Here is a 15,191-nt window from a genome sequence, read left to right on the forward strand (position 1 = left end):
CCCCCGCAGGAGCCCGGCGCGGCCCGCTCGCCCCGTGACAGCCGCGGCGGCCGGGAGGCGGGGCAGCCGCCGGGGCGGGACCGAGCCGCGCCGGGCAGCGCCCGCCCCGCCTCGGAGAGGGCCGGGCCGAGCCGGGCCAGGTCGGAGACGCCGTCGGGGAATGGAGCCGCAGCTCTGTTGAGCCTTCGCTGCCGGCGGGGAGCGGAGGAAGGGACGGCTGCTGGCGGGAGGCCCCGTCCCGCAGAGCTCTCCGTCCCGCCCGCTGCCCGCCGTGCCGGTTGTTGGGAGTGTCGAGGGGCGCCGTGGTTTGGATAGTCAACTGGAAGCCAAACCTATTGGAAATGAAATTTATTCCTTATTGCTTCCTTAGAGCCAGGGGCGGAAAGAGCTACCTTGTAGCATAGCCGCTTAGATTCGCATTAAAATGTCAGAAGAGAATATTGTGCTCCCACACACGTAACCGTCAAACACAAAATAGCCCCAAAACGAGCAGTTCTGTCCAGAAAGGGTCCAGTGCTGAGGCAAAACTCCTATGAGGCTTTTGGCAGGAGACCTGCAGGAACACTGATGTCCTCCAGCACGCAGAACTGAGTGCACTGCCATTTCCTGTCGGTTCTAAAGCTGCAGCTTTTATTTATTGAATGCAAGGCGGAGGGTCATGATTAAATAATGGACTGCTTGATGACTTACTGTGCAGGGCATAGCAGACGTTAGATGCCACTCTGCTACAATGATTGAAAACATTTCCACTCTGAAGCTGATGTTTTTAAGCACTCTGAAATCCAAGGATTTGGCTTGAGTTATGAGCACATGACGAGAAGGATTCAGCTGCAGCAGCCAAGACGTGAGGCGCAGCAACATGAAGTGTCCCATCTGAGTTTCCCCAGCTCCAGGTCCTGGTGTTCTGTGAGATTGTTCCTCCATTAGGATACATAAGAGCACACACCATGTAGGGTCATGGCTTCAGCTGTTGAGGGGTGACGTCTTTGGTCACATCCATCAGATCATTTCCATTTTTGTGTCCATATATGAAGCGGCTTTAAAATACGCTGCACTGTGTGGCACTAGTAAGGTCTGTATTTGAATTTTCTGCATGGAATTAACAATGGGAGGAGGGTTTTCTTGCTGTACTTTGCAATATGCTTTGTACTCTCTCCCAGGTTAGCAGTTCCTGAGTGCTTACAGTAATGTTGAGGATTCTGGTAAGAAGTCTTACATCAGAGGAGGATGTTCTTAAACAAGTCCTGTAAGGAAATGCACAGTGCTGAATTTCTGTGGATGTTTCTTGTGGATTTATGCACCTGTCTCTCTGTTCCCCATCATTTCCTCAGTGACTTCTGGATCCATTGGCCAATTTCCATCAAATATCACTGTGCCAATTGAGGCTCAGAGGCAGTGAGCTCCTACAGATTTAAGCAGGTGCCCAGGAAGAGAGAGAAACCTTTCGAATTCCCCTGTAAAGGAAAGACTGCAGTGTGATCACCTTTGCTAAACACCAAGAATGAACATAAGAATTCACCTTTGGAGCAGACATGTAGGAAAAAAAGATTTCATCAGTCCCATGTTGAGTGGAATTCCTTACTTTTAATTATTATGTGTATGTTAATGTCTGTGAGTTCATATGTGCAGCACAAATATTGAAATCACATGCTGTTTAAATATGGTTTATGCCTTCAGGCATGGGAGTTGCAAATTTGCATTTCATCCAACCTCATAAACTTTGTGAGGGCTTTGGCACCTTTGTGTGGAGCCTATTGCTGACAGTCTTGGACTAAAATCATGGCAGAGACTTTCTTGGGCATTCCATCTGGAAAGCGGGTGCTTCGTCCTCTGAACATAAGTCACCGGCTCAGTCTGAACTATAGCAGCCTCTCACATACCATTAGCTGCAGAAATCAGCAGATCTGCATTTCAGTAGACAATCAAAATCAATCTTCGGACTGAATAAGCAGTATTCAAAATGGCCCAGCATGCAGCAGCACCTCCCAGGCCTTCCAGCAGAGCACTGCCTTTTTTTTTTTTCTCATTGTTATGCACATATAAGCCCATAAAAAACATGATTCCTGCTCTGTGGCTCACAGAAAGCTGTGCCCGTGTAATCTTCTGCCATCACTGAGGGCTGTAAGGAGTCACCATCACTTCAAACAGAATGACTGGGAAAATAATATGTGGTGTGTCAGTATCGCATGTACATAGACTTGTGGCCTGTACATTTCCAAATATTCTGCACTGATGTCCTGCATGTTATCAGTTTTTGTATGGATAATTGTTTTCAAAAGGCTGCCCAGAGAAGCTGTGGGTGCCCCATCCCTGTAGGTGTTCAAGGTGAGGTCCTGGGCAGCCTGATCCTGTGCTTGGCAGCCCTGCCCATGGCAGAGATGTTGGAACTGAATGACCTTTAAAGCCTCTTCCAACCCAACCTATTCTGAGATTTCTGTGATTCTGTGTTAAGTTCCTGACACTATCCCATTTTTTTCAAGTTGTCACTTTTAGGTTTCTTATTTACAAAGGGTATTAGAAGTCTCTGTGTTTTGGGTTTGGTTGGGTTTTTTTGTTTTGGTTTGTTTTTTTGTTTTTGGTTGGTTTTTTTTTTTTGCTTCCTAGCTCTTTAATTGTACATTTATGACTGTCACTTTATGTTCTTCATTTATTTTTGGCAAATGTCTTTCAAATTTATCCGTATCTTTTTCTGAGGCTCTCCTGCGTTGAACTCTATGAATTGAACACACAGAACAGATGGTTTAAAGGATTTGTGTGTTGAAAACCATGATGGCTAGCAGGTGAAAGTAATATGTCAAGAATCCACATCAAAAACCATGGAACAGGCAAATAATAAGATTAAAGATTAGGAGCATTAAAAACTTGCCAACTATCTATCTTCAAGATTAAGTAAGTGCAGAACTGTAATTCATAGGTAAACAATACATTGTAGGTTATAACGTTGCTTAAACCACAAGAAAACATACATCAGGAGTTTACAGATTCCCCCAAATGGTTCAGGAGTACATATTCCATATACAATAGAGGTTTGTGTGTTCCTAAATCAAATCATCATTTTGGCAAAACACCTACTGAGAACTGCCATTTAAGAAAGTCGTGGATGGACTAATGGAGATTTAGGAAGGAGAAAACTACCTTGAAAAAGAACTTTTCAGCTAATGATACTCTAGTCTTTCACTACAGATATTCACAAACAAAATATGCAGAGTGCTGTTTGAATTTATGTTTCCTTCATTTTGCTGAGAAACTGCACTTAAAACTCATCATTCCTGGAGTTGGCACCAATCATACAATCACAGAATCATAGAATGGCCTGGATTGAAAAGGACCACAATGATCATCTAGTTCCAACCCCCTGCTATGTGCAGGGTCGCCAACCAGCAGACCAGGCTGCCCAGAGCCACATCCAGCCTGGCCTTGAATGCCTCCAGGGATGGGGCATCCACAGCCTCTTTGGGCAACCTGTGCCAGTGCATCACCACCTTCTGTGTGAAAAAATGACCAATGCCCTTAAAGAGACCAATGGCAGAAAACAGCTTAGAGAAGTCCTTGGTGAAACTCATGATATGGAAAAATGTGTTAGACAGCTGGGCTAAGACATCGACAAGACTCACAGTACATCAAAAAGTAATTTTAACAGTGACACATGAGACATTTGCACTGTGGTCAGACCACACGGGAGCTCCTGTACATCAGCTTGACTTGCTAATCTTTCCAGTAGTATAAGTGTGTATCTCTTACCTCTACCTAGTCATCACTTTTGTCACCAAACAAAAATATGTAACTAACTTTGAGACATGTCTCCCTCGTTCAGTTTAGACTCAAACTGCCCCATGGGTTCCAAAGGTGCGTAGTGGGGAGTTGAAAAGTCACAGGATGTCACCTCTGCCTCATCAAGCAGCTAGGCCAAACCTATGGGGTGGTTATAATCTGCGTTTGAGCTGTTCATTGATCTTTCCTGACCCATTCCTTTCTCACACCAGTGAAAATTAACAGCTCTTTAGTTCTTAACTTCAGGTACTGAAGAAGTTGGCAGCTCATCAGTACTTCAGCCTGCTTGTGCCAGGCTGAGTGCATTCCCTCAGCTGCTTCAGAGCCAGGCTGAATCTACAGTGATGTCTGTAACAAAGATGTGACAGCTACAGGCCAGGTCCTGTGCAAAAGAGAGACTCCTTCAAGATTGTGTAATCGCTCGTATGAGTAACAAATGGGTGTGCTAATAAAGATCGCACTACTAATACCAAATTCTGGAGCTCAAATTCATGCCTAGAACCTGGTGTTAGAGAACTTGAATCTTGTTGGATTTGCACAGCTATCCCCAGTTAACCCAAATTAAAGTCGTAAATAATAGAATAATCTCTATACAGAAGAAAAAAAAAACCACAGCAGTAGTTGATTTCGTTTCCCATTCCCCAAGACAGTGAGGACTATGCCACGTAGCTTCGTTGGCTTAAGTGAGAATTATACATGAGTTCATGTAAAAAATAAGCCCAATATTAATATAACCAGAATCTGAGATGGAGAAGATCTGCTGCTGAGTCACGCAGAGCGCTCTGCCAAATGCCTCAGCTAAGAAATTATTCTGCATCAAGCTGAAAGCATGCCACAAAACAAAGACTTTCAAATTCCACCCCAGAAAGCTGCAGTGATACCACCAGTCACGTCACTTCAAGGAGATGCTGGCACGTTTCCCGGGCAATTTCAAGTAGCATGAAAATGGGTAAATTGGAAAAAGAAAGGGGATTGGTGGAGTTCCACTGCAGAGTAAAACATAAATATTTCAAAGAACATATATTTTGAGGTTATCTGCTCACTTTGGTTATGTGCTTTTACATATTTATATATCATTTCTCTTTTTTTGGGTCTCAGACAAAAACTTCTTCTCTCCATTATTCCAGGCACTTTTGAGGCCATTTCAAAGATTTTTCAGCAAATTACTCAAAGTTCCAAATGAAGTAATCAGGGCAGCCCTTAGCCACGTAGATTATAGGGGATGCCACTACTACCGATCATTTGAATAAATCTTATTCAGTCTCTTCTAGTTACAGCTGAAACAAAAGATGGATTTTCAATATGATGGATAAAGATTGTGATAATACTTATGCGCACAGTTGTGATCACTTTTCTGAGTAATTGTAAAAAAAAAAAAAAAAAAAAAAAAAAAAAGTTGAAGGTCTGCAGTTGATTTCAAATGTAATTTTAAAATCAGTTTTTTTTTCCAATTTTTCTAGTTACATGAAGGTCCATATAGCACTGATTCAAACACACCTCACTCTCTCTGCAAATTAATGCACTACTTGTTCACGGCTTTGTATGTGAGCAGATGCAATAAGCGTTGGCTTTGTTGGGAGTCAGAGTTCATGCACTGCATCAGCAATTCAGTTAAATATTTTGAAATGGTCAGAGTAGAAGCTGATGAATAAAAAGGGCAAAATTTAGCTCCAAAGGGAGGTTACCAGGCTTCTTGAAACAGTAAACAAATACTCCTGCAGGCTTAAAGTAATCACGTAGGGCTTAATGGCATCTCTTCTTACAAATTCAACCTCTCTACGTCTTCCACATTTGTATTTTGATGTGAGAAATTTGCTGCATCTAAGATCCAAAATGCTGTTTAAGCTGTACAGTATCACACAGCTAAAAGCCCTGCTGACCAAGCCTTGACTTTCCTGAAGTACAAGCCAAACCTGTCTGTGTGGCAACTGAAGTAACGATGTAGATGCGAAGAAGAATGATGAAAATAAGCAAAGAAGGATTAAAGATCTCTCTCAGTTAAATATTTTTTAAAAGTTAAAATGTTTGCTGTAAAAGAATAATGAAATGGGCCTTTCATTCTTAATCTGCTTTTCCTGGTGTAGAGCCGGTAAGATTCATAATTTCTTAGAACATTACATAAAGTTTGCAAAGAAAAAAATAAATTACAAATGAAGAATGAAGTGTTTACCAAAGCCTAGGACAAGCTGGGAATCAATGAGGGTAAAAGTAAATGCATTTCCTGTGGATGACAAAATGCTCCATCATTCTCAAGAATCAATTCTTCAACAGCTGAGGTTTCCCTTTCACTAATGCCAGCTGTAGGCACTACTGAGTCAGCTGCCAATACAATTTTAATCTGGATCAAATACGTGTGCCACTGTTCTGCTGTTTCTTCTGACCTAACTTGGGATATGATGTTAAAGCAGTTCATTCTTTCCATTGCCTACAAATTGATTGCAGGCCAAAAAAATATGGTGTCCATAATAAAGCTGGACAGGAAAAAAGTTACAGGTTTAAAATGATGTTAAAACAATTTTAATAGGTGTGATGAGTTTGCACCAGACTTGTATTTTTTAATATTCATGCTGTTTGTTTTTCTGATCCAGTATAAAATAACATGGTGTCACTCCGTGGTGACAGGTGACAGGACGAGGGGAAATGGCCTCAAGTTACACGAGGAGAGGTTTAGGTTGGATATCAGGAAACATTTCTTTACAGAAAGGGTGGTCAAGCACTGGAATGAGCTCCCAGTCCATCCCTTCCAGGGAGGTGGATGAGTCACCAACCCTGAATGTGTTTAAAAACTGTTTGGATGTGGTGCTCGGGGACATGGTTTAGCAGAGGGTTGTTAGTATGGTTAGGTCATGGTTGGACTTGATGATCTTTCAGGTCTTTTCCAACCTGAGCGATTCTATGATTCTGTGATTCTATGAAGCCAGATTTACCAAACCAAGGAACCACAGCCTGGCCTCCATACCTGCCCTTGCTTGGATGGTTGTTAGGTAGCTGCAATAGCAGGAACAATGCAAGAGAAAGAGGTGATTCCTGAAAGCACTTGCAGGAATGCCAGAGAGATGTTCAGAATGGAAGTGTTCACTCGTTACTGCTTGGCATTGTAATGATACCGAAATGATTTTTACAGAATTGGATATTATGTATTGTAGCAGTCTATAGCTCAGGCAGTCTCTGCCTTGAAATGTTTATGGACCAAATAAGCAAGAAAAAGCAAGATGTTTTTAAAATTACAAAATCAATTAAAAGGATTCAACTTGCAAAATGTGACAATGGTGGTTTAAAAGCTGGCTAGAATACGTGCAGCATGCCAAAACCTCTCAATGAGTTTGCCAGGTGCTTTGGAGGAGCAAGAAGATGTACAGTTTGAAGTTGGTGTATTTTATTTATATTACACTTTCAGATCAAATAAAGAGATTTCCCATAAAATGTAATGAAGCCATTTTTTTTGGTAGAAATTTCAGTTTGAGATTCTAAAAAAAACAATTCTTAATTGTATAAAAATCCTTCATTTTAAGCCTGCCTACTGTAATCACAAATCCTGACAGTGTAACAGTAGAATTGCAAAAATATAGGTTTAAAATGTCATTTGTCCTTAGGAGAAAGGTGAAGGTCATCTCCTGCCACACCATTTGCTGACTGACCAGCGACACAACGTCCACCACCAGCTGAGACAGGACCCATTTTATAGCCCAATCCAAGGCATAAGAAGCAATGAGCAGGCATTCAGTGTTTCATTTCAGAACACTCAAATAAATCTTCTAGTAAGTGTCAGATGTTTAAGGCTGGACTCCTGGCATCCTTGCAGACAGGGGTTTTACTGCTGACCTCTACGAGACCTTGAAATCAATACTGCAGCTCATATGAAGGAAAGAGAAAAACCATTACACATGATTCATGACTGAGCAGGCCTTCTCTGGTCAACCTGACTTTTGATCCCACTGGGGTCCCTGTTACATAGGAACATCCCTTAGGACTCTGTTGACATATGAAGGCAAATAACGTGCATGTGTACACGTCACAGAGCTGTGCGAGGCCACAGCAGTGGATCTGGATGAGTTGAGAATCAGTGTTCCCACTGGCTGCAAACAGCCAGGGCCCAGTTCTAAGGTCTTCCAAGGAGATCTATGCCTGCCTATAGGTATATATTGGAGAAAGGAGGAAAAAGCTCAAATTTGCCGAGTTAGGAATACTGGGATACTAGATGGGGAGCTATCTCAGTCTCCCTGGGGGATTACAAGGTCTTGCTACAAAAATGGGGTTAATGAAGTGGTGGGCAATTAGTTGTACTGAGCGATTTACTGAAATCATCCCAGAGTCTTGTGTTTATAAAGTACCATTGCTACTTAATTACTATTTTTTAATACATATATATATATATTCTGTGAATATAACAGAAAGCAAATATGAAAAGGTACAGTCCGATCTGAGCAGAAACTATGACTCTGAATGAACATCATGACCAGAAACATATTTTAGGAGTATTACAGAGATTTGAAACTGAAGCTGCAGTCAGGAATTCAAACATCAAATTGCAGATTGTTAGTTGGTTTCCTGAAGTCTGCTACCCTACTTATGAAGAACAAGAGCTGGCTACTGTGACTATCACTGCATCATGAGAACATTTAGAGATGATTGAAACTGATTGGTCCATTTTGGTTTGCCAAGGGCCAGGTTATTTTCTACTGAGAGAAAACAATATAGAGACTAGAATTTTGTATAGTTACTGTTTGCCATTCTTCACCGATCCTTTCGTGCAGAAGGTGGCTGGGATTTGGAGCTCTGCCAGTTGCACTCCTCTCCACGCACAGGGCAATCAGCCCTGGCAATGCCTCTGGCAGCCCACGACCACTGAGGCAGGCATCTGGGATTCTGTGTCTTGCTCCAGAGGCATCCCCAGCACAGCCCCCCTCTGTCATTTCTTTCCTTGTGATATCACTGGGAAAGAGCTGAGCTGTCAGAAGGCAGATCCAGGGGGCTGCTCCCCATGACAGCATTCCTCCATCCAGTGACGAAGTCCATCAAGCGACCCGCAGGGGAATGAGACTGTCACTACATAAATCCCATTTCTTTCCAGATATCAAAGGATATTTCTCAGACCTGCAGCTGATACAAATACTTCTTGTAGCAAAGGCAGCCCAAGAAACTGAAATTAAATCAGCCAACGCCAGGCAAAGATGCTGAAAGAAAACCATGATCACCTCAATCACAGATTAAGAAAATATGTCCCAGGAGCCCCTGCCAGAGCACCAGATCTCTGGGTCACTCCCGTCTCTCCACCACCACCAGCACAGCCCCAAGGGCAGTTCACATGATAACTACTAGTGTCTTTCTGAAGAACATCTGAGCATACAATTTATCTGGATATATTTCTCCCTGTTCATCCTCACTGTCCTTAGCAATTTGCATTTAATGAGAAGACCACACATATTTTTATGGCAGATATTTCACAGCAGCAAAGAGTACTCAGCTGCTTTGGGACAGCGCACAAGTGAGTCCTAATCTTCAATTTAACCTGTCCTGGAAGGACTCTGTGCTCTGTGCTGTCCCTCCTCTCTCACAGCACAGGGCTGGGGCTGCCAAAAGGCCTGCAGGGGGATGAGCAGGCTGTCGGCCAGAGCAGTAAGCTCGGTCCCTCGTTGCTGCAGACTTCAGGAGAGCTCATCTATACTTGCCTGCTACAAGACGTTGTGACAGCTGAACACCCAACAAATGACCAAGTTGTTCCACATCACCTTTGCTCCCTGCATTCAAACATAATGAAGCTTTTGGTTACACACACAACCACTGGCTGCCTTTTAACCCTCATCCACTGTCCCCTGAAGGTGTGCTCTAGGCAGAAGCTAGCTCATTTCCCAGCAGCAGTATAATGGTGGGGATGAGCTGAATGGCAGCATGTCGCTGTACCAGAACTGTAGCAGCAAATGGGGATGGTCTCTGGATGGTCTCTGCACGGACTGAGCAAGGAGGGCTATCTAGAGGAAATAACAGAAAGTATTGGGAACAAGAAGCATACTTTCAGTCACGGACACTCAGAGCTGTCCTTACATCTCCTCCAAGAAGGCCGCAGATCTCCTTTTGCATTTGTGGAGCTACTGACAAGCTGAGAGTCTGATCCAAGAGATAACCTGATGTAATAAGATAGCTCAGCTACATCATGCTCTCATGTCTGTAATGCACAAACAGATACAGAAGGGCTGATTTAAGATGGTGTGGGCAATCTTAATTGTTGCATTCCCCGACAACTAAAAGCTTGACCATTTGTCACTGGTAACAATCAGACTATTTTTTATGGAATGAATACACAAGTGTTTCTATCAGTGCAGCTGACTATATCTGAAAGAACAGCAGATAACGTTTTTTCCCCATCAGGTTGAAAACTTTTTATCTGATCATTTTGTTTGCTCTGCCACTGGCAGTTCCTCGATATCAACAAGTGAATGTGTTTCTCTCATCAGACACATTCAACCTCTTTCCAAGAAGCTGTCAAACACTTTTAAATGTACTTGTATTACTTCTTTCGCCTCACTCCACTGTCCCATTAACAATCTCATGCTTGTAAAGCAGGACAAAGTGCTGTGTGCAGCTTTTCCATCAGACAAGCAGAACTGAGGGCAAAATGGAGGGATTCTATCAGCTAAGAAACTATTTGGCCCTGTTCTCTGGCCAGGACTAAGTTGCCTACCAAAAATCATTCTCTTCTTTGAACTTCAGTGTCAAGTCCAGCCTAAGTCTACCCGACCAGAGATTGCTAGAAAGGTACAAAACCAAGAAATCTCCACTATTCCTCAACTATAGCCATATTAGGAAAGCAAAAGGGATAAGACTCAGGGGGCTCCAATCACCAGCTAAAAATTTAGTGTAGTTGTTCTGGGCTTGCCACAGCACACAGGCTGAGTCAGAGCTCCTGAGGCACACAGTTAACAACATCTCTAAAGGGGAGAAATGATTGATATCATTTTTCTCAGTGAGCGATTAAGACTGCTTTTAACAATGCAGTCATGCATGCTATGCACTAAAAGGGATGATTCATTAGTTACTTGGAAGAGGAGCATCTTCTTTCAATTCAGAAGCCAGAGAGATTAGCCAGTGTCCCATTAGTGTGGCTGATTAGCATGTAGAAAGAGAAGAGAGGAAATACTGGCTACTTTTGTCCCTGTCCCCACATCTGCAGTGCTTTTTCTCTTCAAGCAAGAAACAAATGAGAATTCTGTCTGCAGCAGTGCCATTGATTCCCACTTTGCACAGTCTGACACCAGAACTGGCTGCTGGCAGCGGCTGCAGCTCCCTCCTCTGCCTCAGAGCCGCAGGCACCCCTGCGTGCAGCCCCATGCCATCTGCACAGCACCACTGGCTGATGCTGCAAGGGACGTCTGTGCCTTCTGATGTCAGTGCTGTTGCCTCTTCTGAACGAAAAGAGAACAGTTATAGGTAGAACTGGTAAAGAGGACAGCAATAATGGATTTCTTCTTATCTGAACCATATTGTTGCTGAAAATAAGTTTACAATAACTTTTCTCATCCTTTTATCCCTTTTTGAAATGACATCATGTGTATAATAACCTGCCACTCCCAAGCCTTTCCTTTCCCAGAGTGGGTAGCTCGGCAGTGTAAGGCACTCTTTGCGACAGTGTGGTGCAATAGAGGAGCATGATGGCACAACCATCTGAGAGCTAATGCTAGAATTTCTTCATGTCTTTTGAAAAGAAATGGTGTTGTCAAAGCCTGCATGCAAGACAATTCTAGCGAGCAGAAGTTGATGCTGCTGCCTCTTCATCACAACAAAAGTTTAATTTATGGCAAAGTACAAAGCTTTTTTTTTTTAACATTGATCAGAACTGTCAAGGATGATCTCTTCCCCCTGTCCACATATGACTTAAAGGCAGCTTGTTCTGCATGCTTCTGACTGCAGTCACGTAATGATCGCTTGGACATGCTGTACTCAGAAAACTGGCAGCAGTTCCAAGATTGATGAATGACAGACTTCTGGCATCCACTGTCGCACTGCAAGGATACATACAGTGCCCTTGCATCCAAACACAATCCCCACACTATCCCTAACCACTTTTACATCCTGGACTCCACCAACTTAATAGATACACTGTGTCATTCATCCCTGGCTTTTACTTATCCTTTCTTCTGACCTCACCCTGGCTCCCCTTGGCCTTTCACCCTTCTCCTCCTTGGCTGCCACAGCGCCAGCTATTTATGCAAAATGATTCATCCTCTTCTCCACCACTCATGCCTCTCTTTTCCTTGAAGCAGTCTGGGGAGGATGAGTTGCTACCAGCCTGTGGTAGCAACTCCAAGGGGCAGACAAGCTCCATATCAGCCCTCATCTCCCTATATGTTAGCACTTCCTTCCCAGACTACATTATAGCTGTTATCCTGCCCTCATCATGGTCCACCTTCAATCTCCTGTGCTGGTTGATATTTATTACAAGCCTTTAGTTAGCCAAATCCCTTCTTATCTCACCTTGCTGAGCACAGAGTGTGCGCTTCCCATGTTGACAGAGTGGAAAAGAGTCTCAGCAGGTGTCCATCCAGCTGAGTTCCTGACAGAAAAACACCACAGGTATTTTGTTTCATATTAATTATGTAAGGGCACTTAAAGCCTTGGCTACACAAACTCCATACAATACAATTCCAATCATCCAATTTAATGCAAATATAATTTAATCCAATCCAATTTAATGAAAATAACTCCTTTGAGAAGCTCTTTGGAAAAAAAAAAAATCAAAAAGATGATATTTTGGTGAAAACGAAGATTTGTGTATGTGTATTTGAAGGTCAAAAAATGACACCAGAGACCAAATAATTGAATTGAAACATGGCCAGGATTTCTTTTAATTAAACAGTGAAATATATTGACCAAAAGGAAGCTCTTCTGTGAAAGTATCATCTTTAGTCAAAACATCTTCTGAATTTATGCACAGTGCACAATGGACACCAGATGAAATCATCCTCAGTATACCTATGCATGTAACCACTGGAAAGTAATTTATTCCACATAAAAAGACCATTATAGATTTCATACATGAGATATTTATGTAACTTACCTTTATTTTTTCTTTCACTACTACTTCTGCGTTCATCAGAAGCTCCAAAGACAAATAAACTGTCACTCATTCAACTGGTGGTGTGCAGATTTGCCATCCTGGCATGGCTTTACTTTTAAGCTTAAGTTAAAGCAAATTGTCTGTGCCATAAGTGACAAAAGTCCATAACCCCCACTGCAGCAGACTGCATTCAACAAAGAACAAGGTCAGACCTGGTGAAGGGAAAATGAGCACAGCATGGAATGACTGCTAAGGTTTTTCTCTGTAAGCAAACTCGTGTGTTATTCTCCAAATGCTTCCTTGGAAGTGCCCTCAGTGTTTTAGTTAAAACTTCTCCTGTCGTCTCCCTTCTGTTCCCCACAACATACAGCCATTTATTTAGTACCAAAGACTTCAGAACAATTTATTCACATTTTTAAAAGTAAGGAGTAATTGATAACAGTATCACTGCATGGAAATTGCCTGACAGCCTTCTGCTGGATGCTAATACCTGTGCTCTGCATAGCAGAAAAACTGCCACTTCTTTACCAGTGCTTCAGTGAGACAGTTACTCCCCCAGCCTGCAGAAGGTCATCACTGACTGTTAATACATAACCCACGGATGTGTTGGATCTTTCCCTGCAGCGCTGTTTCAGACACCGCAGGGGAATCCCCTCTGCAACCCATGCCAGCAGCAGGCAGGGAGCTGCGCTTGCAGCAAGGGGCACCCAGCTGCAATAGCTGCCTGAGGACGCCTGCCTCCCACCCTGCCTCCCTCCACACAGCTCTGTTGGGAGGGGGCTGCACAGCGGCTCCCTGGGCTGATCCACACAACGAAGAGGATGCTCTGAATCCAGATTGCTTTTGTTATCAGAATGGCATCAAGAACTGCAGTGCTGGTGCTGTCAGGAGAGCTGGCGCTGGAGAGGAAGTGTGCCATGGTTCAGACAGCATCTCTTCCCTTAATAAAGGTAGATTGCAATTGAAAGAGCATTATGGTTACACAGTCATCAAACGGATAGCTCACAAACAAAAAGGATAATGCATTGGTTCAAAAAGAAACAAGACTGAACAGTAAAAACTGCTTCATACATGTTCCTTCTGCAGAGGAAGTAGCTACATGTATATGACTACATGTATAGCCATTAAACAACATGAAAAATACACAAACATGAATCTGCGTGCATATACACATTTACACACGTAAACACGCAAACATGTGAAAGAAATGCAAAATACACCTCACGTAAGAGTTTTTGTCAGCTTTCAAAACACGCATGCAGCTCTGATCGTCTGAGGCAGCCAGTTCAAGGCAGCAACAACCAGAAAAGCCTATAGAGGGAGCAGGCCGCCTGCTTTTTCTGTGTGACGGGTTTTCAGCCTTAAGGAACAGCCCTGAGGGAAGGACAGCCAAAGGTGGAGGACGATCATGTCTTAGGGAGCAATCCCAGGGCCTGATCAGGTTACCCTGCAAAGGAATGGAGCAGCAGCAGCACCCACCTGCCCAGGCCATGGGCAAGAGGATTGCAGCTACATCTCCCTTCCTTTCCTCCTTGCCCTATCTTCAAGTTCACACCTGAGCCCTGCAAGAAGTCAAGAATCACTTACTGTTTTCCCTCTTCTGTAGTCGCTGGCATGTCCTAATACTTCAGCCTCCTTTCTTCAAAGTTTATCAGAATTTCATCTTCTGACACCTATAGCCAAAGCAATACAGCACTAGCTAGAAGGCAAGAATGCAGTAAGCTGCCTGCTGAACAATCAGAATAACTAGAAAATGCTCAACTGCATGTCACAGATAACATTAGAGAAGCAGGATCAGTATTAAAATTGCATTCAGAAGACAGAAAACACAAAAATATCAGTTACCGTGATACTGTGATCACTGTTTACATGTCCAAATTTCAACAAATCAAACATTATGTCCATTCTAATTCACACGCACATACACACAAAAATAAAAATAAAAACCTTCAACCCATGTATACATTTATTATAGGTACAGAAAGTCGGTAGTTATTGGTTCAGCCCAGAAGGCCCAGCCTAGGGTGCCTCTGCTAAGTGTAATACAAACCTGTGCCAAGAGCCTTACCTTGCCCTGTTTTTATAGCCCAAGGAAAGACAGAATGATGGGACTTCTTGTTTTGTTTTTGAAACAGATAGGGAGCTGTGAGCAGAAAAAATTAACAGAAAGTGGATCTTACCAAACAAACGGAGATTCAGCCTTTAAGATGAAAAGGCTGGCAACTAAAAGATGTAGGTTTGGGAGTAAAGACATTTGTAAGAAGCTTAACTGAGAGGCCTATGCTTTCTCATCTTAAAAATAACAAATGTGCAAAGGAGAAAATGGTGCATAATGCATGGCAGATCCGCAAGTGTAATTTACTGTGTC

This window comes from Lagopus leucura, unplaced genomic scaffold, assembly GCF_019238085.1.
Source record: "Lagopus leucura isolate 7727_CA_CO unplaced genomic scaffold, USGS_WTPT01 Super-Scaffold_100159, whole genome shotgun sequence".
NCBI classification, from domain to species: domain Eukaryota; kingdom Metazoa; phylum Chordata; class Aves; order Galliformes; family Phasianidae; genus Lagopus; species Lagopus leucura.